This window comes from Vigna unguiculata, chromosome 5 (genome assembly GCF_037176805.1).
Source record: "Vigna unguiculata cultivar grain cowpea cultivar isolate G323 ecotype 2 chromosome 5, ASM3717680v1, whole genome shotgun sequence".
In the NCBI taxonomy this organism is placed as follows: domain Eukaryota; kingdom Viridiplantae; phylum Streptophyta; class Magnoliopsida; order Fabales; family Fabaceae; genus Vigna; species Vigna unguiculata.
In genome coordinates, this window is record NC_140796.1 from 27,071,808 (window position 1) to 27,098,188 (window position 26,381).

The following is a 26,381-nucleotide window of genomic DNA, read 5'->3' on the forward strand; positions in this document are numbered from 1 at the left end:
GAAAAAGAAAGGTAGGAAAATATGTATATGATATTTTAGAGTTATTAGAAAGACAACACAAATGCACACCTCTGGTCTTTGCAGCATTATAAAAATCATTAGTATTTTTATTAGAATCCTCTAGCAACTTAGAGTCATATTCCTCCTCTAGCAAGCCCAATTTCCTTTTACGAGCCTCAAACAAGTAATGAATAGTAAGTTCCTAACTCCAAGGAAAACAGAAATCAAAAAGGACTGTTTTTCTTCATAGCAACAGTCAATCTTCACTTATACAATAATACAAACACATTTTAATTTACCAACAGTCAAGCGCCCTCATTATCTTCTATCATATATCTTTCTTCCTGTCCATGAAGAACTTTCTACAGGAACAAGGTTTACATAAAACTTCTACCGACATTTTTTATTTATTCATTCATTTAGCTGATCATGTAACATAACAAATCATAATAAACATAATCAACCAACGATGGAAATAATTTATGAAATGGGAGTTGAATAATGATAAAACAATTACCCTCTCCTTGCGTTCGGCTTTCTTTTGCTCCAATTCCTCAATGGCCTTCGTCCTTCGAGCTTCAAGGGCTTTGAGTTCATGTTCCTTAAAAGGCCAATTGTTGGGAATAGCAGGATCCTTCTCAACCTTATTTTTCCCACTCAGCCTAAGCTTCTTCGCTTCCTTCCCTTTTTTTCTATTGTGCTCTTTCACCTTCCGTATCACCTTGTACTTCTTCTTCAACGAAACCCTCTTACTCTTAATCTCTGCAACCCAAAAAGTTCACAACAATAATAAAAAAATAAACAATTAAAATCATTGCACACTACTGATATCAAAGAACAGGGATTGGGTTTTCTTACTCTTGTTCTTCATCACCATTTTGTGTTCTCTACCTTCACAAGAGAAAAAGAGATGAGAACGATAATCCACGTCAAAAGTAGTAGAAAACAGAGAGAAGAAGGGAAAAGATTTGAAGAGGCTCTGGAAGGAGCAAATAGAGAAGAGGGTGAAGGAGTTTGTTGTATATTGTTATCAAATTTTAGAAGGTAAAATTAGATAATCAACATATTAAATTTGATATTCAATAAAATTTGTTTTAGTATTCTAAAACAAATTTTTTATATCCTCATCTTTTAATTTGATATACTAAAATAATGAATTTTAATATGCCTAGATTTTTTTTATAAGAAAATATAATTACCTAAATATATTATAAAAAAATTATATTGTAACAAAAAATTTAGGAGGGGTTTTCTTAGGCTAACTTAAGCTGAATTTGTTAATATTTTGAGATTCAATAACACGTGTTTTTTGATAAATACTAGTTAGTAGTAAGGTTTCAATGTATAAAGTTTTTATTCTTATAGTTTAGTACATATTTAGCTTTTGCAATTTAATTTTATTAAAATATAAAGTAATATATATCCAAAACTAAGATATCTAAACTAGCGTAAAAAGTGTGCGCAATCCAAAAGCGTATTTAAACCTAAAAATTGTATATATCCGACCTCTCTGACTACACTGCTTGAAAAATCACAAATTTCAAATTGCTCCCTCAGTTAAGGCGAACTAAACTGCACTGTTTTTTTTTCTAATAAACTGAATTAAACTGAACTGCACTATAATATGAACTGAACTGTTTTATGAACTGCACTACATTTGAGCTGAGCTGCACTATTTTTGAACTGAACTACACTATTTTTTAACTGAACTTCACTACTTTTGAACTTAACTACATTGTTTTTGAACCAAATTGCACTGATTTTGAACTGAATTGCACTAATTTTGAACTGAATTGCACTATTTTTGAACCGAATTGCACTGATTTTGAATCAATTGCTCTATTTTTGGTTCCTATGTTGCTAGTATATTTTAGTTTATAACTTGGAATTGCACTTCCTGAATATATATCTTAATTATAAATGAAAATATAATTTGGTTGGATATTAATTATTGTTTAAAATGACTTGAGATTCTATTATTATTAATTGGTATTTAGAATGATTATAAATTTAATAAGAGAGGGTCCAACCTAAGTTCAAATAAGTTATTAAAAAAAATGGTTTGAAGTCACGCTAATGACAACACAAGCATTTAAATATTAAATTGGAAGTGAGAGCCAGACCCACGCTACTGGCAACATAGGTAAATGTGTCAAAAAATGAAAGAGTCACTTTTCAATGGGATAGGCCGTCTCTTTTTTGAGTCCACTCTTATTCGCACGCAAATTTTGGATAGCGTCCGTTTTTGGATTTTGGAAGGGTTATATTGGGACTCTAATAACTTGATTTCTTGTAGTGATGGTTTAAAAATTATTTAATTAAAAAGATATTAGATATATGTCATTAAATATTATGAGATATTGTTAAAAGATGTTAAATATTTTTAAGTGACCATTAAATATTTAAAAAGTATTTATTTAGAAAGTTATTATAAGAAACGTAATGGTTTATTATTTTAAAAGATTTATTTTATTTAAATGATGTTTTAGAATATGAAAGATAAGAGATTAGTTTGAAGGATATATAAAGTAATTATTGCACTATAAATGAGTTATATATGAGGATTATTTGTTAAATGGATTTAATGAAAAGATATACGATTTCTTATGTGGGTGAATATGGTTATATACATGAGATTTAAAAAGATTTCCTAAGAAATAGAAAAAGAAAGGTAGGAAAATATGTATATGATATTTTAGAGTTATTAGAAAGACAACACAAATGCACACCTCTGGTCTTTGCAGCATTATAAAAATCATTAGTATTTTTATTAGAATCCTCTAGCAACTTAGAGTCATATTCCTCCTCTAGCAAGCCCAATTTCCTTTTACGAGCCTCAAACAAGTAATGAATAGTAAGTTCCTAACTCCAAGGAAAACAGAAATCAAAAAGGACTGTTTTTCTTCATAGCAACAGTCAATCTTCACTTATACAATAATACAAACACATTTTAATTTACCAACAGTCAAGCGCCCTCATTATCTTCTATCATATATCTTTCTTCCTGTCCATGAAGAACTTTCTACAGGAACAAGGTTTACATAAAACTTCTACCGACATTTTTTATTTATTCATTCATTTAGCTGATCATGTAACATAACAAATCATAATAAACATAATCAACCAACGATGGAAATAATTCATGAAATGGGAGTTGAATAATGATAAAACAATTACCCTCTCCTTGCGTTCGGCTTTCTTTTGCTCCAATTCCTCAATGGCCTTCGTCCTTCGAGCTTCAAGGGCTTTGAGTTCATGTTCCTCAAAAGGCCAATTGTTGGGAATACCAGGATCCTTCTCAACCTTATTTTTCCCACTCAGCCTAAGCTTCTTCGCTTCCTTCCCTTTTTTTCTATTGTGCTCTTTCACCTTCCGTATCACCTTGTACTTCTTCTTCAACGAAACCCTCTTACTCTTAATCTCTGCAACCCAAAAAGTTTACAACAATAATAAAAAAAATAAACAATTAAAATCATTGCACACTACTGATATCAAAGAACAGGGATTGGGTTTTCTTACTCTTGCTCTTCATCACCATTTTGTGTTCTCTACCTTCACAAGAGAAAAAGAGATGAGAACGATAATCCACGTCAAAAGTAGTAGAAAACGGAGAGAAGAAGGGAAAAGATTTGAAGAGGCTCTGGAGGGAGCAAATAGAGAAGAGGGTGAAGGAGTTTGTTGTATATTGTTATCAAATTTTAGAAGGTAAAATTAGATAATCAACATATTAAATTTGATATTCAATAAAATTTGTTTTAGTATTCTAAAACAAATTTTTTATATCCTCATCTTTTAATTTGATATACTAAAATAATGAATTTTAATATGCCTAGATTTTTTTTATAAGAAAATATAATTACTTAAATATATTATAAAAAAACTATATTGTAACAAAAAATTTAGGAGGGGTTTTCTTAGGCTAACTTAAGCTGAATTTGTTAATATTTAGAGATTCAATAACACGTGTTTTTTCATAAATACTAGTTAGTAGTAAGGTTTCAATTTATAAAGTTTTTATTCTTATAGTTTAGTACATATTTAGCTTCTACAATTTAATTTTATTAAAATATAAAGTAATATATATTCAAAACTAAGATATCTAAACTAGCGTAAAAAGTGTGCGCAATCCAAAAGCGTATTTAAACCTAAAAATTGTATATATCCAACCTCTCTGACTACACTGCTTGAAAAATCACAAATTTCAAATTGCTCCCTCAGTTAAGGCGAACTAAACTGCACTGTTTTTTTTTTCTAATAAACTGAATTAAACTGAACTGCACTACATTTAAGCTGAGCTGCACTATTTTTGAACTGAACTACACTATTTTTTAACTGAACTTCACTACTTTTGAACTTAACTACATTGTTTTTGAACCAAAGTGCACTGATTTTGAATTGAACTGCACTAATTTTGAACTGAATTGCACTATTTTTGAACCGAATTGCACTGATTTTGAATCAATTGCTCTATTTTTGGTTCCTATGTTGCTAGTATATTTTAGTTTATAACTTGGAATTGCACTTCCTAAATATATATCTTAATTATAAATGAAAATATAATTTGGTTGGATATTAATTATTGTTTAAAATGACTTGAGATTCTATTATTATTAATTTGTATTTAGAATGATTATAAATTTAATAAGAGAGGGTCCAACCTAAGTTCAAATAAGTTATTAAAAAAAATGGTTTGAACTCACGCTAATGACAACACAAGCATTTAAATATTAACCTTCAGTTCAGGCAAACTGAACTGCACTGTTTTTTTTTTCTAATAAATTGAATTGAACTGAACTGCACTATAATATGAACTGAACTGTTATAAATTGAATTGTTTTATGAACTGCACTACATTTGAGCTGAGCTGCACTATTTTTGAACTGAACTACACTATTTTTTAACTGAACTGCATTACTTTTGAACTTAACAACATTGTTTTTGAACCGTTTTCGAACCAAATTGCACTGATTTTGAACTGAATTGCACTAATTTTGAACTGAATTACACTATTTTTGAACCGAATTGCACTCATTTTGAATCAATTGCTCTATTTTTGAACTAAAAAATAGTTCACCTGAACTAAATTTAACTAAATATTATTTTGTTATATCTAACTGCACTGAACTGAATTGTACTTGCAATATGAATTAAACTGACTACTATATACCATATCATATTTTTGAACTGTACTATTTTTGAACCGAACTACACTAATTTTGAATCGAACTACAATATTTTTGAATCGAAATGATTGTGAACGGTTTTTGAGTTACTTAAATAACTTATTCAACTAAACGTTGCATCTCAATTAAGAAACTAGGTAGTATTTACCCACTTCATTCATAATATAGGTTCTCGTAAACAAAAAAAAATACATAAAACTAAGTAAATAGTAAATAGGAAAAATTTATCTTTACTTAAAAATATTGATTTTCCTATAAACAACAAAATAAAAAAATTAATACATCTCCAAATATCTTGTTTGTGATTATGTGGTTTGTGGATTATCACGAAACCATTAAAGCATAGCTTAGAGACATTAAAGTAAAAAGTTGTGAAAAAAAAATATCAGTCACTTCCAAAAATGATTTTTTTTAGTCAGAGTTCATGTATCCATCTCTTAAAGAGGAAAAATAAAATCTATCAACCAAAGTGTAAGGTGAGAAGTGTTTTTTTTTTAAGTATAGGCTTGAACTTCTCCACGTCTACGAGACTATTGATTTCTATAAAGTTTTTTTAAAATAATTAAAATTAACTATTTTGTAAATTAATTTATGAAAATTTTATCAAGTTTTGAACAGAAATAGTAGTGAAATTAAGTATCAATAAGTTATAAGAATGTTATCACATTTTTAACTCAAGATAATTAGTTTCAATTTTTTTTGTTCAACAACTTATACTGACACAAACAATTTTTTTCCATGTAATATTGTATTTAAATTTTTAATTTACATATACATAATTTAGTTTATACATAAATTTCATTTTTCTTTAAAATCTTATGAAAAAAAAACACGAAATGGGATGTAGGGTTAATAAGTTAAGGATAAATCATGCGTGGTTTTAACTTTTTATTTTGGCCTCTTTGAAAAAAAATTATGCTAACTCTCATATTTGTGTCGTAGTACAATGATGATTGAAAAAGATATGGGATTGGTACCATAAAAAAGAAGAATAAAACACACAGTTCACACAATTAATTGCACTAAAATACAAGAAGTTGAGTTTTTTATAAACTAAACTACAAAATAATACAGTACAGTTTTCATTGACAATAGTTTAATTCTTTTAGTATAATATAGTACAGATAACTTATAGTTCAGTGCAATTAGAATAACTTTGCCCAGCCCTAACATTTGTGATAGTTTTAGAGTTCTATGAGTCAAGTGTTGACACAGTATTAATAGTATTATATTGTAGTTATATGAATGACTTCTTCAAATATTTGAAGGAGATAAAACTAATACATGATTTAACCAAAAAATTTCGATTGGTATCAGAATAATATTTTTTTTTGTTTATTTAATGTTGTTGATTTGTTATTATTTTTAGAAATGAATAGATTTAATGGGTATTAAATGTTGTGGACTGTTTTTATTTTTCGAAATGTTGATATATATATATATATATTCTAAGCTGTGAATCAGAAAAGTTTCAGATTTATGTATCTTCTATTTCGTCGTATATTAGTAGAAGCATGATCCATTATATGTACATAATAAATATATAAATATATACGAATATGTTTCTGTTATGTTTTATAGCATATATTTAATGTTAGGGATGATAACTATATATACTGAAATGACTGGGAGTGAAATCCGTCAAATGTAACTATCAAATAATATTATAATATTATTTGGAAATTTTAGGAAGCTTCGGTTATTTTTATTTTTTCATTCATAATATTATTATTAATAATATGATTACTAATGGGGATTAAATTAATAAATAAAATTATGTATAAATTATATATATATATATATATATATATATATATTACAATAACTAATGATTTAATTTAATAACTAATTATACAATTGTATAAATATTTATATATAGATACTAATAATATGATTTTATACGATTAAATTCATGTTTTAAAATATTAATTTAATTTTGTACAGTTTTAAAATATTTTTAATTTTGTATAAAATGCATTCTAGAAATTTCATTTTTTAGGACGAAAAATTTATTTGTTAAGAGAATAAGAGATCCAAAAAATTATAATAATTATAAAAATAAATAAATGAGATTAAATAAATATTTAAAGTAAAAGACAAAATGGTTTAAAATTTATTTAATTAAAAATATACTAGATATACGTCGTTAAATATTATGAGATACTGTTAAAAGATGTTAAATATTTTTAAGTGACCATTAATTATTTAAAAAGTATTGATTTAGAAAGTTATTATAAGAAACGTAATGGTTTATTATTTTAAAAGATTTATTTTATTTAAATGATGTTTTAGAATATGAAAGATAAGAGATTATTTTGAAGGATATATAAAGTAATTATTGCACTATAAATGAGTTATAAATGATGATTATTTGTTAAATGGATTTATTGAAAAGATATATTGTTACGTGGGTGAATATGGTTATATACATGAGATTTAAAAAGATTTCTTAAAAAATAGAAAAAGAAAGGTAAGAAAATATGTATATGATATTTTAGAGTTATTAGAAAGACAACATAAATGCACACCTCTGGTGTAAGGCCCAATTATTTCTGCCCATCTTATTGTAGAGGCCGCCCAATCTTTTGGGCCTAAATGGGGTTGGCCCAATTCAATTTCTGACCTAAGATACCCCAAAACCCTAACTTGTAACTACTCTTCGTAAAACAGATCCCACACATCTCTTAGAGCAGCTGCCGTCATCCTCTGCTAGGGTTTGGAGTCGTCATAACTTAGCAAGCTCAGCCTCATTCTTCTTTTCCGTGTAAGTCCCTCCCAACTCAAGCTCTATGTTCATTTTGATTCTTCTGTATGTTCTCAGTTAGAGCTTTCTAATGAGCTCATTTTTGGAACTTGTCCCACTGTTTTTCAGCTCGCGAAATTGTCCCATGAGCTATTGTCCCTCACTGTTCGAGTATCAAAGCCTTAGCTAACGTTTCCAGGTACGGGAAGTTAGGGTTCGGGTTTAAGTTGTGTTTTTATGCCTGTTCTTGAGCTTGCGAATTGTTTGTATGGGTTAATCATTGTTCTTGGGACGTGAAATGCTTTGTGTGATTGGCTGGGGTTGAAAGATCCATCTGTTGCAGGTGAAATCAGGGGGAGAACTAATAATCTCGCCCAGGAGAGTCGGACTCGCCTAAGCGAGTCTTGTGGAGGCTCGCCCAAATCCTTTTTCGTGAAAGGTCACCCAAACGACCAGCTTATTATTTTGAGCGAGCAAACCACTCGCCCAGGCGAGAGGGATCTCGCCTAAGCGAGACCCCGCATTGGTTCCTATTTCCTTTTCGAGCCCCCGCCTAGGCGATGGGGGCTCGCCTGAGCGAGACTGTCTCACCTGAGCGAGGGATTGGGCGAGACAGTGCGTGGTTTGGTTGTGATATCGCTGTCGTTAGGCGATCAAATTACCACTACTTAACTTTAGCAACTTCAGTATTGCCAAGTTAGTAGTAAACAAAATAGTTAGGGTTAAGATAACCTTGAGTGGTCTCACAACGAATATAGAATTGATCTCAAATATTTGATTCTTAAAAATGCAATTAAAACTAGCAACTATAAAAATAAGGGGGTTTTGATATGCAAAGAAAATGACACGGAAGATTGTAAACACAATAATAGTAAATAGGTCAATTCCACTACTTTTTCTAAATAAGATTCTTCATTGGTTATCAAGAGATTATTGTTAAATTAATTATTGATGTTGATTTACAAATCAATCAATCTAAAGACTCAATTCATTCGTTGGCATTCTCACTTTTAATCAAAGTACAGTCTCAATTAAAACTGAGAAAGTCCATAGTAAATTCAATCAAAGTACAGTCTCAATTAATTTTACTATGCCTAATCATGTCTATTCCTTTGTTTCTTCACCAAATAGATAACTTAATTAATCAAAGTAAAGTCTTGACTAATTTTAGTTAAAGTAATTACCTCTAATCAAAGTAAAGTCTCAATTATTGGAAAAAACTTATTTAATCAAATGAAAGTTTCTAAATAAAATCAAAGTAAAGTCTCAATTTAATTTAAAAACCTTTTAACTCATATGATTAGCATGCATGTAGATTTAAAATCATTATTTTCTATTCGATTAAGAAGCAAAGGACATAAATAAACAAAAACCACAACAATAATCAAAATAACAAACACATAAATTCATCTAACTTCAGAATCCAGTTAAGAAATTACAGTGGAATCAACCCTTAAAGCTTAGCCCTCCATGGCTTTCATGGAATACATGATAATATATGATGAAGGAAAGAAAATAAAAGAAAAGAGAGAATGAGAGATGTGATGGATGACGGTGTTTGCCAAAACCAGAGAGTTCTAAGTGTCTGATGTAAGTTGTCAGTTCTCCTTCTGCTCCTTTAAGTCTCTTTATATAGGCTTCAACTGGACTTTGGGCTTTATTTATCGGTTGCTAAAATCTTTTATTTTTATTTAATTAATTGGCAACTTAATTTCTGTCCAATTTCCAATTCTGCCCCTCTTATTTAATCATTTTTGCAGTTTTGACCAGAGTTGACAGTTGGCTTTGACCAATTGACCAGTTGACCAGTTTGACTGTCCAATAGGGTTTGCTGCGTTTAGGGTTTGCAGAGTGCACTTTCTCTCTCCAGACTAGGGTTTGCTGGTTCAAGCGAAGGAGCTCGCTGCAGTGGTGGCGCGAACTGATGATGCGAGGTGCATGAATGGACGTGGTGCTGTTCTGGTTCGCGGGAGCGATTCGTCTTCTTTGATCTGGTGCAGGTTCGTGAGTGTTGTTTCCGGCGTGGTGGATCTGCTTGCGTGGAGGATGCGCTGCGGAGAAGATGGAAGTTGTGCGAATGGAGGATGCTTCGTTGTGATGGTGCTGCGCGAACTGGTGCACGAACATCTCCGCTGCTGCCATGGTTTCCTTGCGGAGAGAAGATGACTCGCGATGGTGGCTGTAACCGTGGTGTGGAAGCGCGCTGGTGCAGAGATAATGGAGTGACGGCGCTGCTGTTTTCCAACAAGATGGTGGAGAAGATTGAAGATGGTGGCGTTACTACAGCGTGAACGAAGAGGTGCGGTGGTGTTGATGGTGGCTGCCGTGACTGGTGCGTGGAATCGTGGTGGCTGGTGGCGAGATTGGCGGCTAGGGTGACGGCTGCCATGGTGATGGAAGGAGAGGAGGAAAATTAGGGTTAGGGTTTCATGAGTGAGATGGAGAAGATGATGACGTGGCAAGATCTGACTGGTCAATTTGGTGAGTGGAGGATTATGACACGTGGCTTGTTCTGGTTGGCTAATTTTAAAAGGTAGGGATTGCCACATGGCATGATCTGGTTGAGTGGAGTTTAAGTGGTAGGAGGGGTGCAACTTAGTGAAAACTAGGGGTGCAGAACAGGTTTTTGGTGGTCCACTTTAGAAGGAGTGTGCAAATAAAATCGGGGGGTGCATTTAGCTCCTGATTTATTCTTTTCCAGAATTTCCTGATTTTGGACTTATTTTGTAACTTTGAATATTTCAAATCCACACTATTAATGACCAAAAATAAATTTCAGCTGCATTAACAAACGTTAGAATATCCAATAATATTTTATGCAACTAAAATCAATTTTTACGCCACTTTTCCCAAACTTACTCAATAAATCCAATAATTACAAATCCTAATTAAATCAATCTTTAAGCACAGAAAATTCAATTAAATCCCCAAATTTAAATATTAAATGAGGGCAAAAATTTGAACTCATCACACACCCACACTTATCCTTTTGCACTCCTGGGCAGAATTGAATAATTTCAAAACTTTATTCTAAGGTCTTTTATTCCATATTTTCAGTGGATTAAAGAAATGAATACAAATGAAAACAGATCAATCTTTTAGAAATCATGTTGTCATGCACAAACAAATGGATAAAATTATGTTTTTCACACATGAATTAATCTTTTGAGTTTACAAGATAATCAAATATGAAAGAGAAACACTCAAGTTAAATGTATATTTTCTCACCAAAATGCGCTCAAGTGTTTTGGCTTGTGTTTTCACTTAAAATACCCATGCAAGTAAACACTCTCAATGCTTAGCAAGACTCTAATATTCACAGCTTTCAGAAAACATGCATTCAAAAATCATGAGGACTTTTCACAGGATATAATGAGGCCAAGGCAAAGGTAGGAAAAACTTTAGGATTTGTGTGTTTTTGAAATAGTAAGGAAGAAAGAATTATGGGGCATAGTTTCAAAAACAATCCTTATTTTTTTTCTTTGTTTTTTTTCTCTTTTATCCTTTGTTGCTCTTTTTCAGACAACAATCATTTTTCATTTCAACACTCTGTCATCAACTATTATTTTCCTTTTTGCCATTTTTATAACTTTGTGGGGGAAATACTCACCCCCACACTTTATTCCTCAACCAATCTCAACATAATCCACTAGCTCCTTCTTTCTCCCTAAGGTAAGGAAAAAAAATGGTCTTTTTCTTTTTAAGGTTTAGCAATATGCTCAAAACAAGAAAAAAAGGTTTAAGCTCAAGGGGCTGCCAATGGATCAATGTCATGGTTAGCTTATTTGGCCAAGTAGCTAAAAACAAGAAATGCCTCAGTCATATCAAATCATGCATGTTCACCTAAGATGCAAAACAACAGAATCAAGCTAAACATTTGAGTACCAACAAGACATGAGCAAGTCACACAAGACAAATAGGAATGACACATGGTAGTTCATCCTTACAATAAAGCTCAAAACTCACAAGGTCAAAAACTCTTTCACAAAAGATTTATTCCAGAAACTCTCAAATCAACTCAATTAGTAAATCACATAAACAATCCATTCATAGCACATGACTCTTATTTTCCCAGAATTATGATCGTTCCAATTAGTGAATCAAATCCCAAAATCCAATGTCAATATGTTTTATTGAATTTTTTTTAAAGAAAACAACACAAAAAACAAAATTAGAAAAGAGAAACAAAAGAAATAGAAAACAAAATCAGAAAAGGGGGAAATCTCCCCACACCCCCACACTTTATCCATGCATTGTCCTCAATGTATTCAATATGTATAAAATGCAAAGAAAAAATATGAAAGGTACTTACCTCCTCAAGGTGGAAGGTATGAGGGAGAAGTCAAGTTCATCCCATCCATCGTCTTATTCAGCATATCTTGATTTTCATTGAATATCCGAAGACGATGCCCATTAACTCTAAAAGTTCTTGCTGAGGATTCTTCCTTGATCTTCAATGCTCCATAAGGGAAGACTTCTGTAACAATGTATGGTCCTTCCCAAGTAGAGCGCAACTTACCACTCATGTGACCAAGCTTGGATTTGTATAGTAACACCTTCTGGCCTACCTTGAAATCCTTTCTAGCCACAAGTTTTTGGTCATGGAACTTTTTGGTTTTCTCTTTGTAGAACTTTGAGTTTTCATAGGCTGCAAGCCTAATCTCCTCTAGTTCTTGCAACTGAAGTTTTTGCTCATTTCCTGCTTCTTCCAAATCCAAGTTGCATGCTTTCACGGCCTAATAGGCCCGATGTTCAATCTCCACAGGTAGATGACAAGCCTTTCCAAAAACCACCCATGAAAGGTGACATACCTATAGGTGTTTTGTAGGCTGTCCTGTGTGCCCAAAGTGCATCATCCAATCTTGTGGCCCAATCCTTTCGACTAGGCTTCACTACTTTCTCTAGTATCTTTTTAATCTCCCTGTTAGAGATCTCTGCTTGCCCATTAGTTTGGGGGTGATATGGTGTAGCAATGCGGTGTGTCACCCCATACTTCTTCAACATGTTCTCAAGTAGCCTATTACAGAAATGAGTCCCCTGGTCACTGATGATGGCTCGTGGTATCCCAAATCTGCAGAAAATGTTAGACCTGACAAAACTCATTACAACTCGAGAATCATTAGTCCTTGTAGCTATGGCTTCCACCCATTTGGAGACATAGTCTACCGCAAGCAAAATATAAGAAAACCCAGAAGAAGGAGGAAAAGGACCCATAAAATCAATACCCCAAATATCAAATACCTCACAATATAACATGGGTTGTTGAGGCATTTCATCCCTTCTTGTAATGGATCTGGCTACCCTTTGGCACTGCTCACAATTTTCATATACCCTATGTGCATCTTTAAAGATAGTAGGCCAATATAATCCACAATCCAACACCTTCCTACCTGTTCTTTGTGTGCCATAATGTCCACCAAAAGGAGACGAATGACACAACTCAAGCACATGAGGTATCTCGATATCTGGAACACACCTCCTTATGACTTGGTCACTACCAATGCGCCATAAGATTGGTTCTTCCCAGATATAGTACTTTGCCTCAGTTTTTAGCTTGGTTCTTTCATATTTGGAAAAGGAAGGAGGAATAGCAGAAACAACCAAATAGTTAACAATGTCAGCAAACCAAGGTTCAGGAAACATACCTTTCACAACAGTCAATGCTAGGAGGACTTCATCAGGAAAGTCATCGTGAATAGGAATATTATCTTCTCCATTTTCAATCCTGCTAAGATGGTCGGCTACTAAGTTATGCGCCCGACTTCTGTCTAGAATCTCAATGTCAAACTCTTGGAGCAGTAGCATCCATCTGATCAACCTTGGTTTCGAATCTGCTTTCTTTAGAAGGAATTTTAATGTTGCATGATCAATATAAACAATTACCTTGGAACCAAGTATATACGGTCTAAATTTGTCCAAGGCAAACACAACAGCCAATAATTCCTTCCCAGTCGTGGTGTAGTTAGCCTGCGCTGCGTCCAACGTTCTGGAAGCATAATATATCACATGTGATAGCTTCCCATCTTTTTGTGCAAGCACTGCTCCTACTGCAAAGTTTGATGCATCACACATCAACTCGAATGGTAATGTCCAGTCAGGTGGCTGGATGATAGGAGTGATGGTAAGCGCCTTTTTTAATGTATCAAACGCATCTTTGCACCTCTCTCCAAAGTCAAATACTACATCCTTTTGCAACAAGTTGGAGAGAGGGTTGGCTATCTTGTTGAAGTCCTTGATAAACCTCCTATAAAATCCTACATGTCCAAGAAAAGATCGAACCTCTTTCACAGAAGAGGGGTAAGGCAATTGTGAAATAATATCAATTTTAGCAGGATCTACAAATATATCATTCTTGGAAACAACGTGACCTAAAACTATACCTTGTTCCACCATAAAATGACATTTTTCAAAATTTAAAACAAGGTTAGTTTCTTCACATCTCTCCAAGACTCTAGCAAGATTAGACAAGCAGTGATCAAAAGATGAACCATATACACTAAAATCATTCATAAAAACCTCAATACAATGCTCCAACAAATATGTAAAAATACTCATCATACATCGCTGAAATGTTCCAGGAGCATTGCAAAGGCCAAATGGCATTTTCTTATAAGCATATGTACCGAATGGACAAGTAAAGGTAGTCTTATGTTGATCCTCTGGGGCAATACAAATATGAAAATACCCAGAGAATCCATCAAGAAAACAGTAATGAGACTTACCTGCCAATCGATCTAACATCTGGTCCATGAATGGTAAAGGAAAGTGGTCCTTCCTGGTGGCCTGGTTTAGTCTTCTATAATCAATACAGACCCTCCAGCTATTCTGAATACGAGTAGGAATCAACTCGTTCTTCTCATTCTTGACCACGGTGATCCCAGATTTCTTGGGGACCGCATGTACAAGACTCACCCAAGTGCTGTTAGAAATAGGATATATAATACTTGCTTGTAGCAACTTGGTGACTTCTTTCTTCACAACCTCCATCAGCTGAGGATTCAGTCTCCTCTGAGGTTGCCTTACTGGCTTAGCATCCTCCTCCAACAGTTTTCTGTGCATGCAGAAAGAAGGACTAATACCAGGAATATCTGCCAAAGTCTAGCCTATTGGTCGCTTGTGATCTTTGATAACCTACAATAGCTTTTGTTCCTGCTCGTCAATAAGCAAGGCAGATATAATAACAGGGAGTTTCCAATCCCTCTCAAGATAAACATATTTCAAATGAGATGGTAAAGGTTTTAACTCCAAAATGGGTGGTTATTCCACAGATGGCAACATTTTACTGCCTAAGGTAATTTCAGCCACCTCAGCATCACATTCGGACGCTACAAAGGTATCAAATAGTGACACCGCGTCCTCAATATCACCTGTTTTACAATTTTCTCTTTCGTCTAAAATCGAGCCCGAAATATTCGAAAAAGAAAAATCCAAAGAAGAAGAAAAACCAGATAAAACGTCCAAAAGTCCAAAAGCATAATTGTTCACTACATTACTCAATAAATCAATACAAAACAAAGAATGGTCTTTGGTCGGGTGCTTCATGGCGTCTAGCACATTGAACTGCACCTTCTCATCTCCTATCTCCATAGTCAATGATCATGCATGCACGTCTATCTTGGTACGTGCTGTCATCATGAATGGTCTTCCCAAGATAATTGTGGTTGAACTCATTCCTTCATCATCCTTCAGGTCCAAGATGTAGAAATCTGCGGGAAAAATTAACTTGTCCACACGGACAAGCACATCTTCTAGCACACCTGCAGGGTTAACTGTGCTACGGTTGGCCAATTGAATGACCACACCAGTAGACTTAAGAGGTCCAAGATGAAGTGAAGTAAAAACAGATAAAGGCATTACATTAATGGAAGCTTCTAAATCTAACGTAGCATTGTCAAACTTAGTACTTCTTATAATGCAGGGAACAAAAACTTGGCGTATTTAGGAATTTGTTTTACAGCATCCAACAAAGGGATGTTTATCTCCACTTTCTTGAAAGTATTCAAGATTTCTTTGTCTAACTCCTCCATCTTTTTAGTTTTTGGTTTCAAACGGTTTGGATAGGGAGGAGGAGGAGAATAAGGAGAAGAATTTTTAGAGGAAGTATTAGGGGATACCAACCTGGAGTTATCACCGGGTGCAGGCATTTCAGATGTTGCTTGTGTTGCTTCATCTGATCTTCCACTTTCATTATCAGGTACAACTTCATTGTCCTTATCTTCATCTTCTTGGGCATCCCCAAGGCCTTGTATTTGCTTACCCGATCTTAAAGTAATAACACTTACATTTCGCGGGTTGATTATAGTTTGTGCAGGCAAATTGCTCGAACCTTGTTTAGACTTCATCTGATTCAACTCATTTGCCATTTGTCCAATCTGGTTCTGCAAATTTTGATTGGTTGATTCCATCGTCTGTTTCAACTCATTGATTTGTCCCTTCATCATGTCAGCCATCATTTTCATTATTGCTTCCATGTTTGAATCACCAGAGGTTGTAGCTGGTTGTGGTTGTTGCCTCTGTTGAGGTGGAACATAGACTTGTTGGTGTTGAGGCTGTTGATTTCCCCATTTCTGGCTGGGATATTCCTTCCAATCTGGGTTGTACTTGTTGGAGGACAAATCATGGTTGTATTGCTGTCGAGGTGGTCTATTATTGCCATAGATGTTTGCAGCATATGCCTGAGGTTGTTCATTGTCTAACGTCCCTGTCTCTTTTAACATAGAACAAGCCTCGGTAGGATGATTAGTAGAAGCACAAATTCCACATAAGGTAGAAGGGATAGGCTTTTTCTGTAAGTTTGTCAAGGTCCTTACCGTTGCCGCTAAGTCATCCAACTTCCTTTCTATTTTCTTGTGATCTGCAACATATGAAGCTTCTACTCCACAGGTTCCCTTCAATAGAGTTATAGAATTACTCCTGGTGGAAAATTGTTGATGGTTCGACGCCATATTTCAATCAATTGTCTTGCATTTGTTGGCGTTTTGTCCACCAATGACCCTTCACTTGCAGCATCTATCATTTGTCTATCCATGATACTCAATCTCAATCCCTCATAAAAGTATTGAATGAGGAGATGCTCGTTTATTTGGTGATGAGGACAGGAAGCACATAACTTTTTAAATCTTTCCCAATACTCATGAAGATTTTCTCTTTCTTGTTGCCTTATCCCATAAATATCTTTGCGAATAGCAGCAACTCTAGATGCTGGAAAAAACTTTTCCAGAAATAATCTTTTCAGAGTCTCCCAAGTATTGATGGATCCTGGTGGAAGGCAGTATAACCAATTCTTAGCGGTATCTTGCAATGAGAATGGAAAAGCCTTAAGCTTGATATGTTCCTTTGTCACTGTTATAGGTCTCATGGATGAACAAACAACATGAAATTCCTTCAAATGATGGTACGGGTCTTCTCCTGCTAATCCATGGAATTTAGGTAGAAGATGGATTAATCCAGACTTAAGCTCACATTCTCCATTTGGATATTGGATGCACATGTTTTGTGTAATTGCTGCATCCGGTGAAGCCAACTCTCTTATTGTTCTTTCTTCCATTCTATCTTCTTGAATTTCTGGTTCAGGTGATGGATCAGAAGATATGTTAATTACTCGAGGTGATTCTAGCGGTACACTTTCAGTGGTAGGCTCAGATGATGACGGTGCTCCTTCAGTAGAACACTTGAGTTCAAGTCTCCTGCGTGATTTACGCAAGTTCCTTTCAAGTTCTGAATCAAGTTGATAGAATTGACCCGGATTGGCCCGAGTCATGCACTATGCAGTCCACCTGAAAGTGTTTCCCTATGTGTTTTTTTTCTTCCTATTCTTGTTTTGGAGAAAGATTTCAAGAAAGAAATAAGTTAAGATGTCGTTGGGTCTACTCCGAGGAAAGAGAGGTGCGTCACAGTGGACAACTTAAATACCAAGTCTTTCCTAGACAGAGTTTTCCAAACTAGTCTCAAAAATTTCTTAAAAGAAATTCTTAATCAAAACAAAAATAGAATTTTCCTTGAAATATAAAAATAAAACTAAAGACAACAAAAAACACAAACTCTATTAAACGTATATGCGTAAAATAAAATAAATAAATAAATAAATAAAATAAATTAATAAAAACAAAATCAAAATATAAGAAATACTAACCGTATTCCTCGGCAACGGCGCCAAATTTGATATCGCTGTCGTTAGGCGATCAAATTACCACTACTTAACTTTAGCAACTTCAGTATTGCCAAGTTAGTAGTGAACAAAATAGTTAGGGTTAAGATAACCCTGAGTCGTCTTACAACGAATACGAAATTGATCTCAAATATCTGATTCTTAAAAATTCAATTAAAACTAGCAACTATAAAAATAGGGGGTTTTGATATGCAAAGAAAATGACACGGAAGATTGTAAACACAATAATAGTAAATAGGTCAATTCCACTGCTTTTTCTAAATAAGATTCTTCATTGGTTATCTAGAGATTATTGTTAAATTAATTATTGATGTTGATTTACAAATCAATCAATGTAAAGACTCAATTCATTCGTTGGCATTCTCACTTTTAATCAAAGTACAGTCTCAATTAAAACTGAGAATTGTTAGATTGTCCATAGTAAATTCAATCAAAGTACAGTCTCAATTAATTTTACTATGTCTAATCATGTCTATTCCTTTGTTTCTTCACCAAATAGAAAACTTAATTAATCAAAGTAAAGTCTTGACTAATTTTAGTTAAAGTAATTACCTCTAATCAAAGTAAAGTCTCAATTATTGGCAAAAACTTATTTAATCAAATGAAAGTTTCTAAATAAAATCAAAGTAAAGTCTCAATTTAATTTAAAAACCTTTTAACTCATGATTAACATGCATGTAGATTTCAAATCATTATTTTCTATTCGATTAAGGAGCAAAGGACATAAAAAACAAAAACCACAACAATAATCAAAATAATAAACACCTAAATTCATCTAACCTCAGAATCCAGTTAAGAAATTACAGTGGTATCAACCCTTAAAGCTTAGCCCTCCATGGCTTTGATGGAATACATGATAATATATGATGAAGGAAAGAAAATAAAAGAAAAGAGAGAATGAGAGATGTGATGGATGACGGTGTTTGCCAAAACCAGAGAGTTCTAAGTGTCTGATGTAAGTTGTCAGTTCTCCTTCTGCTCCCTTAAGTCTCTTTATATAGGCTTCAACTGGACTTTGGGCTTTATTTGTCGGTTACTAAAATCTTTTATTTTTATTTAATTAATTAGCAACTTAATTTCTGTCCAATTTCCAATCCTGCCCCTCTTATTTAATCATTTTTGCAGTTTTGACCAGAGTTGACTATTGGCTTTGACCAATTGACCAGTTGATCAGTTTGACTATCCAATAGCAGCCTGACACGTGGCACAGAGTGCACTTTCTCTCTCCAGACTAGGGTTTGTTGCGTTTAGGGTTTCATGGACTCCTTTGGCTACGCGAACAGGTGCTGCACGAAATCTGACGAGGTGCAGATACATGTGGAGCTGCTCCATTTTCCGCTGCAATGTATCTATGTGTGTGGCGCGCTGGTTCAAGCGAAGGAGCTCGCTGCAGTTGTGGAGCAAACTGACGATGCGAGGTGCGTGAATGGACGTGGTGTTGTTCTGGTTCTCGGGAGTGGTCGATCTGCTTGCATGGTGGATGCGCTGCGGAGAAGATGGAAACTGTGCGAATGGAGGATGCTTCGTTGTGATGGTGCTGCGCGAACTGGTGCACTAACGTCCTTGTTGCTGCCATGGTTTCCTTGCGGAGAGAAGATGATTCGCGATGGTGGTTGCAACCGTGGTGTGGAGGCGCGCTGGTGCAAAGATAATGGAGTGACGGCGCTGCTGTTTTCCGGCAAGATGGTGGAGAAGATTGAAGATGGTGGCGTTACTGCAGCGTGAACGAAGAGGTGTGGTAGTGTTGATGGTCGCTGCCGTGACTGGTGCGTAGAATCGTGGTGGCCAGCGGCGAGATTGGCGACTAGGGTGGCGGCTGCCATGGTGATGGAAGGAGAGGAGGAAAATTAGGGTTAGGGTTTCATGAGTGAGATGGAGAATATGATGACGTGGCAAGATCTGACTGGTCAATTTGGTGAGTGGAGGATTATGACACGTGGCTTGTTCTGGTTGGCTAATTTTAAAAGGTAGGGATTGCCACATGGCATGATCTGGTTGAGTGGAGTTTAAGTGGTAGGAGGGGTGCAACTTAGTGAAAACTGGGGGTGCATAACAGGTTTTTGGTGGTCCACTTTAGAAGGAGTGTGCAAATAAAATCTGGAGGTGCTTTTAGCTCCTGATTTATTCTTTTCCATAATTTCCTGATTTTGGACTTATTTTGTAACTTTGAATATTTCAAATCCACACTATTAATGACCAAAAATAAATTCCAACTGCATTAACAAACGTTAGAATATCCAATAATATTTTATGCAACTAAAATCAATTTTTACACCACTTTTACCAAACTTACTCAATAAATCCAATAATCACAAATGCTAATTAAATCAATCTTTAAGCACAGAAAATTCAATTAAATCCCCAAATTTAAATATTAAATAAGGGCAAAAATTTGAACTCATCAGGTTGCTTGGTTGTCCTTGGATGATTTGTAATTGTTTGGGTATGCTTGATATGTTGATATATATATATATATATATATATATATATATATATATATATATATATATATATATATATATATATATATATATATACATAATGGATTGCCATGTGTGTGTGACATAATTCATGAATGGAATGATGGATATCGTGGAGCTTGGCATGTGAAAATAATGAGTGAGTTGGAATTAATGGGACATGGTATTGATATGAGATGAGGCCCTATACTCAAGGGGTGGTAATGACCAGTGGTATGGGTTCAACATGTGATACGAATGAGGTGTTATTTTTCAGAGGTTGACATGGAATTGTAAGCATGATTGGTATTCTCTTATTTTTGATTTATGATTGTTGGGTCCGTGTCAGTGTGTAACTCCTTGGAGTCTCTAGGCAAGGCCTCCGGGGTTGCGCTTTAGTGGTCGGGACGTAATTCCATGGCCCCTATTAGTGGGTGTCCATGGTGGTGCCCCATCTGTATAACTAGGTAAAGATTCAAGGTAAGGTTGCATCCTGACACTCTAAGGAGTTAGTTAGTTTCACCTAGAGCGGACTGACTCTTGTGGTGAGAGTAGTAGGAGGCCTGAAATTCACTATGGACTAACCTTGTGGTGAGGGAAAATTGATCCATCGTAACACTTGTAACACATAGCTCGGGGGTGAGCAGCTTGAGGGTGAGCAAAGGTATCCACCACAAGTGCAAGCATTCACTTAATCCGACCAGGTTATACGTATCCGGATGATTCGAGTTGAGTCGTAGTGTATCCATTGAAAAGTCATAACATGCATGGTTGTTGTATGGATATTGGATGGTGATGCAGCGACAAGCGGTGTGGCTTGAGCAACAACAAGCAGTGATGTAGCAGATGGAGGCTGCATGTGTGGCTGCCGAGGATGCACAAAGGCAGCATATGGAGGCCCTCCTATGTTTGGCCCGGAGGCACGACCACCAGTCTGGGAGTGGAGTCTGAAACACTTCCTGAAACACCATCCTGTGAAGTTCAACGGGAAGACGAGCCCTGACGCAGCAGACTAGTGGCTGAAGGATCTGAGGAGGATCTTTGATGCAAAAATATGCCCAGCGGAGAACATGTTAGCTTTCATAGTATACATGCTCACTGGGGAGGCTGAGCACTAGTGGACCAGTACCAAATCCATCGTGGAGGAGAGAGGCGAGCCAATGACGTGGGAGGCCTTTAGGGGGAAATTCCTCTCAAAATATTCCCAGACAACATTCGATATGCCAAGGAGGTGAAATTCCTCCAACTGACCTAGGTAGGGAAGACGGTGACCAGCTATGCTGAGAAGTTCAAGCACCTCAACCGCTTTTATACCTTGTCGCTCGATGAGGAGTGGAGATGCCGGAAATTCGAGAACGGTCTCAGGGAAGATATTCGCTTGATGGTAGCACCCTTATCCATTAAGGATTTTGCCGCTCCGGAGGAGAAGTCCAGGGTGATGGAGAAGATGAAGAATGAGGTAGAGGGTCAGCGACCCCAACAGCCTCAGAGGATTGGAGGACCATCTGGGTCCAAGCCTAGACACAACGAGCGGAGGAGACCATATGACATACCTCCCCATCAACCTCAGGGGTCTAGGGGTCTTCCTCCCCAGCAAGGTCGAGTGCAATGTTACATATATGGGGGGCCACACCTGAGGAGCGCTTGCCCACGCTTGGAGGGTTATCGCAGATGCAACAATTGTGTCAAGTAGGGCCACTTTGGGAAGGATTGTCCCACTCTTGCTAGGGCAGCGGCACGCCCTCTAGTTCAGACTCCTCACCAGCACCAGCGGAGAGATAGAGGCAACAGGCCTCAGGTGACGGGCAGAGTCTACGCCATGACCGAAGAAGAGGCGGCAGGTTCAGGTAACCTCGTTATGGGTTATTGTGTGATTTCTGGGATGAGATGTTGCTTGTTATATGATTCTGGCGTGACATACTCCTTTGTGTCAAATGCTAGTGTGAAAAAGTTGGGTCTACCGGTGTGTGAGCTGTAGTGTGAACTTGTGGTATCTACTCCAGCATCGGGTTTGGTCAGGATGTCGTCCTTGTGTGCTAAGTGTCCTGTGGAGGTGGAAGGACGCAGATATAGGGTGAATCTGATATGTCTGCCTCTCCACGAGTTGGAAGTGATCCTAGGGATGGATTGACTCTCTGCGAACCGCATCCTTATAGACTGCCGCGAGAAGAGGTTGTTGTTTCCCGATTTAGAGGAGCTCGAGTTGGTGTCTCCTCAGGGGGTGGTGAGGGAGATTCAGAGTGGCGCGCAATGCTTCATAATCTTTGCCCGTTTGGAAATGGAGGAGAGAGAGGGACCATCAATTATACCTGTGGTGCATGAGTTTGAGGACGTGTTTCCGGATGAAGTACCTGGGTTACCTCCCAATAGGGAGGTGGAGTTCTCTATTGACCTAGTACCGGGGACAGCTCCGGTATCGATGGCTCCATACCGCATGGCTCCGGCAGAGTTGGTGGAACTTAAGAAACAAATAGAGGAACTAATGGCGAAGCAGTTTATCCGACCCAGCACTTCACCGTGGGGAGCACCAGTGTTGCTGGTAAAGAAGAAGGATGGGAGTTCACGCCTGTGTGTGGACTACAGGCAACTGAACAAGATGACGATCAAGAATAAGTATCCGCTCCCGAGAATTGATGACTTGATGGATCAGCTGCATGGGTCGTCAGTATTCTCGAAGATAGACCTGCGGTCGGGATACCATAAGATTTTGGTAAAGGCTGATGATGTGCAGAAGATGGCCTTCCGATCCCGGTATAGACACTATGAGTACGTAGTTATGCCTTTTGGTGTGACCAATGCTCCAACAGTGTTCATGGACTACATGAACCGGATTTCAGACCCTTCTTAGATAAGTTTGTCGTATTCTAAGACTCAGGAGGAGCATGCAGAACACCTGAGGTTGGTGCTTGGTGTTCTGAGAGAGAAACAATTGTATGCCATGTTGTCCAAGTGCGAATTCTGGATGGATGAGGTTCAGTTTTTGGGGTATGTGATATCCGCCAAGGGGATTGCAGTGGACCCAACGAAGGTTGAGGCAGTGGTAAAGTGGGAAAGTCCTAAGTCGGCCACAGAGATCAAGAGCTTTGTGGGGTTAGCGGACTACTATAGGAGGTTCATAGAGGGATTCTCCAAAACAGTGGCACCCTTGACACTGCTTACTCGGAAGGACCAACCCTTCACTTGGACAGATAAGTGCGAGGAAAGTTTCCAGGAGTTGAAGAGAAGATTGACTAGCGCTCCGATACTAGTGATCCCGGATGTCGGGAAGCCGTTCGAGGTCTACTGTGACGCCTCCCACCTCGGACTTGGTTGCATTTTGATGCAGGAGAAGAAGGTTGTGGCATATGCCTCGAGACAACTCAAGGTGCATGAGAGGAACTACCCCACTCATGACTTGCAGTTGGCGGCAATAGTCTTTGCCTTGAAGATTTGGAGGCATTATCTTTATGGTGCTCAGTTTCATGTGTTCAGCGACCACAAAAGTTTAAAGTACTTGTTTGACCATAATGAGTTGAACATGAGGTAGAGGAGGTGGATGGAGTTCCTGAAAGATTATGACTTCGAGCTCCTATATCATCCGGGGAAGACAAATGTGGTGGCAGATGATCCGAGTAGGAAGATTGTACATACGGCACATCTCATGATAAAAGAGGTAGAATTGCTGGAGAAGTTCAGGGACATGAGGCTACAGGTGGAGTTGGCAACGGCGGAACTAGCACGTGACCAAGGGGAGCCACGGCTCCCTCATGGTTTTTAATTTTTAATTTTATATATTTGTATATATTTTTTAAATTTAAATTTATATATTATTTTTATTATATATATATATATATATTATTTATATATTTTTAAAAAATAAAATAAAAATTAATTTGATGGATCTTGATTAATAAAGGATTAAAGTTTTGTATCTGACTATAAAGTTTTTTTTTTTCATATCAAATTGTTAATAAAATGTAATTGTAAAAAGAAAGACAGATTGAGAAATGGAGATGGGAGAACAAAGAGATCGAAGAACTCATATTTACAAGATCTCCTGAATCAGTATCATAGTATCATATGATTCATGTAGATTAGATTTATGATTCTTCCATTATGATATTTCTTCTAAATTAAGTTTTCTTTAAATTAGTATGAAAACTAACTTAATTTTAGGGATTATTTTATGAATTAGTTTAATAATCTTGAATTGGACCAGAAATTAGAATATCATTTTGCTTGAATTCAATCAATTAGAAAGATTAAAAATTGAGAAGTGTGAATTGTAATATAAAAATGGTTTAAGTAAAAGAAATATTTTTTTGATTAATAAATTATATAAAAAAAAAATTGGCACTCCCAAATTTTTTGTCCGAGTCCATTAGGTGTAGTACCCTTACTATATCTAGTGACTTCTTGAGCTTAGTGAGAGAGAGGCAGTTATTAGATGCCTGCCTGAACAGAATCAGAGAACAGCTTGGGTCAGATGAGACTAGAGATTTCACTTTAGGTAATGATGATATCTTGAGGTTCTAGGGCAGGATCTGTGTACCCAATGATGTTGAGGTAAAGAAGTTAATTCTTGGGGAAGGACATAAGAGTCATCTTAGTTTGCATCCTGGCATGACTAAGATGTACCAAGATCTCAAGGAGACTTTCTGGTGGCAAGGGATAAAGAGGGATGTGGCTTAGTTCGTATTAGCATGTTTAACTTGTCAGAAGGCGAAGGTGGAGCACCAGAGGCCCGGTGGGAACCTACAGCCCTTAGAAATACCAGTGTGGAAATGGGACAACATCTCCATGGATTTTGTAACCCATTTGCCACGGACTTTTAGAGGACATGACACTATCTAGGTGATAGTGGACCGGTTGACCAAGAGTGCCCACTTTTTGGCGATGAACTTGAGGATGTCTATGGCCAAGTTAGCCCAGCTGTACATTAAGGAGATTGTGAGGTTGCATGGAGTACCTTCGAGCATAGTTTCTGACAGAGACCCACAGTTTACATCCCGGTTCTAGCAAACCTTACAGGAGGCTTTGGGGATCAAGTTGACTATGAGGTGTAGGACTCCTCTATGTTGGTATTAGGATGGGGAAGCGGTGTTGGTTGGACCAGAATTGTTAGAGCAAACCACTGAGAAAGTGAGAACGGTGAGGAACAGGATACAGGCTTCTCAGAGTAGGCAGAAGGCCTATGTAGACCGTAAGAGGAGACCTCTGGAGTTCGCAGCTGGTGATCATGTATTCCTGAGGGTGACCCAAACCACGGGCGTGGGAAGGGCTCTCCGCTCAAGGAAGCTTTCGCCCAAGTTCCTTGGCCCCTATCAGATCACGAGGAGGATTGGACCGGTGGCTTACGAGATAGCCTTACCCCCGCAGTTGGCGAACCTTCATCCAGTATTTCATGTCTCACAATTGAGGAGTACGTGTTTGACCCAGCGCATGTGTTGGAAGCCGAGGATATACAAATCAGGGAAGACCTCACAGTGGAAGTACCACCTATCGCTCTAGATGATAGCAAAGTTGAGGAGCGTTGAGGAAAGGAAGTCCGCCTGGTTATAGACATCTGGGATCAGAGAACGGGTGACTCGACTCGGGAGTTGGAGGAGGATATGAGGAAATCACACCCACATCTTTTTGCCTGGTAAGCTTTCATTTTCGAGGTCGAAAATTTTTGTTGTTGGAGGAAATGTAAGGCCCAATTATTTCTGCCCATCTTATTGTAGAGGCTGCCCAATCTTTTGGGCCTAAATGGGGTTGGCCCAATTTAATTTCTGACCTAAGATACCAAAAAACCCTAACTTGTAACTACTCTTCGTAAAACAGATCCCACACATCTCTTAGAGCAG

The 26,381-nt window shown here is 36.6% G+C and overlaps 1 pseudogene; it reads right to left on the reverse strand.

Moving 5' to 3' along the window:
• Positions 1 to 411: 411 nt before the first annotated feature.
• LOC114172714 (uncharacterized) lies at positions 412 to 15,204 on the reverse strand (annotated as a pseudogene).
• Positions 15,205 to 26,381: the final 11,177 nt, after the last annotated feature.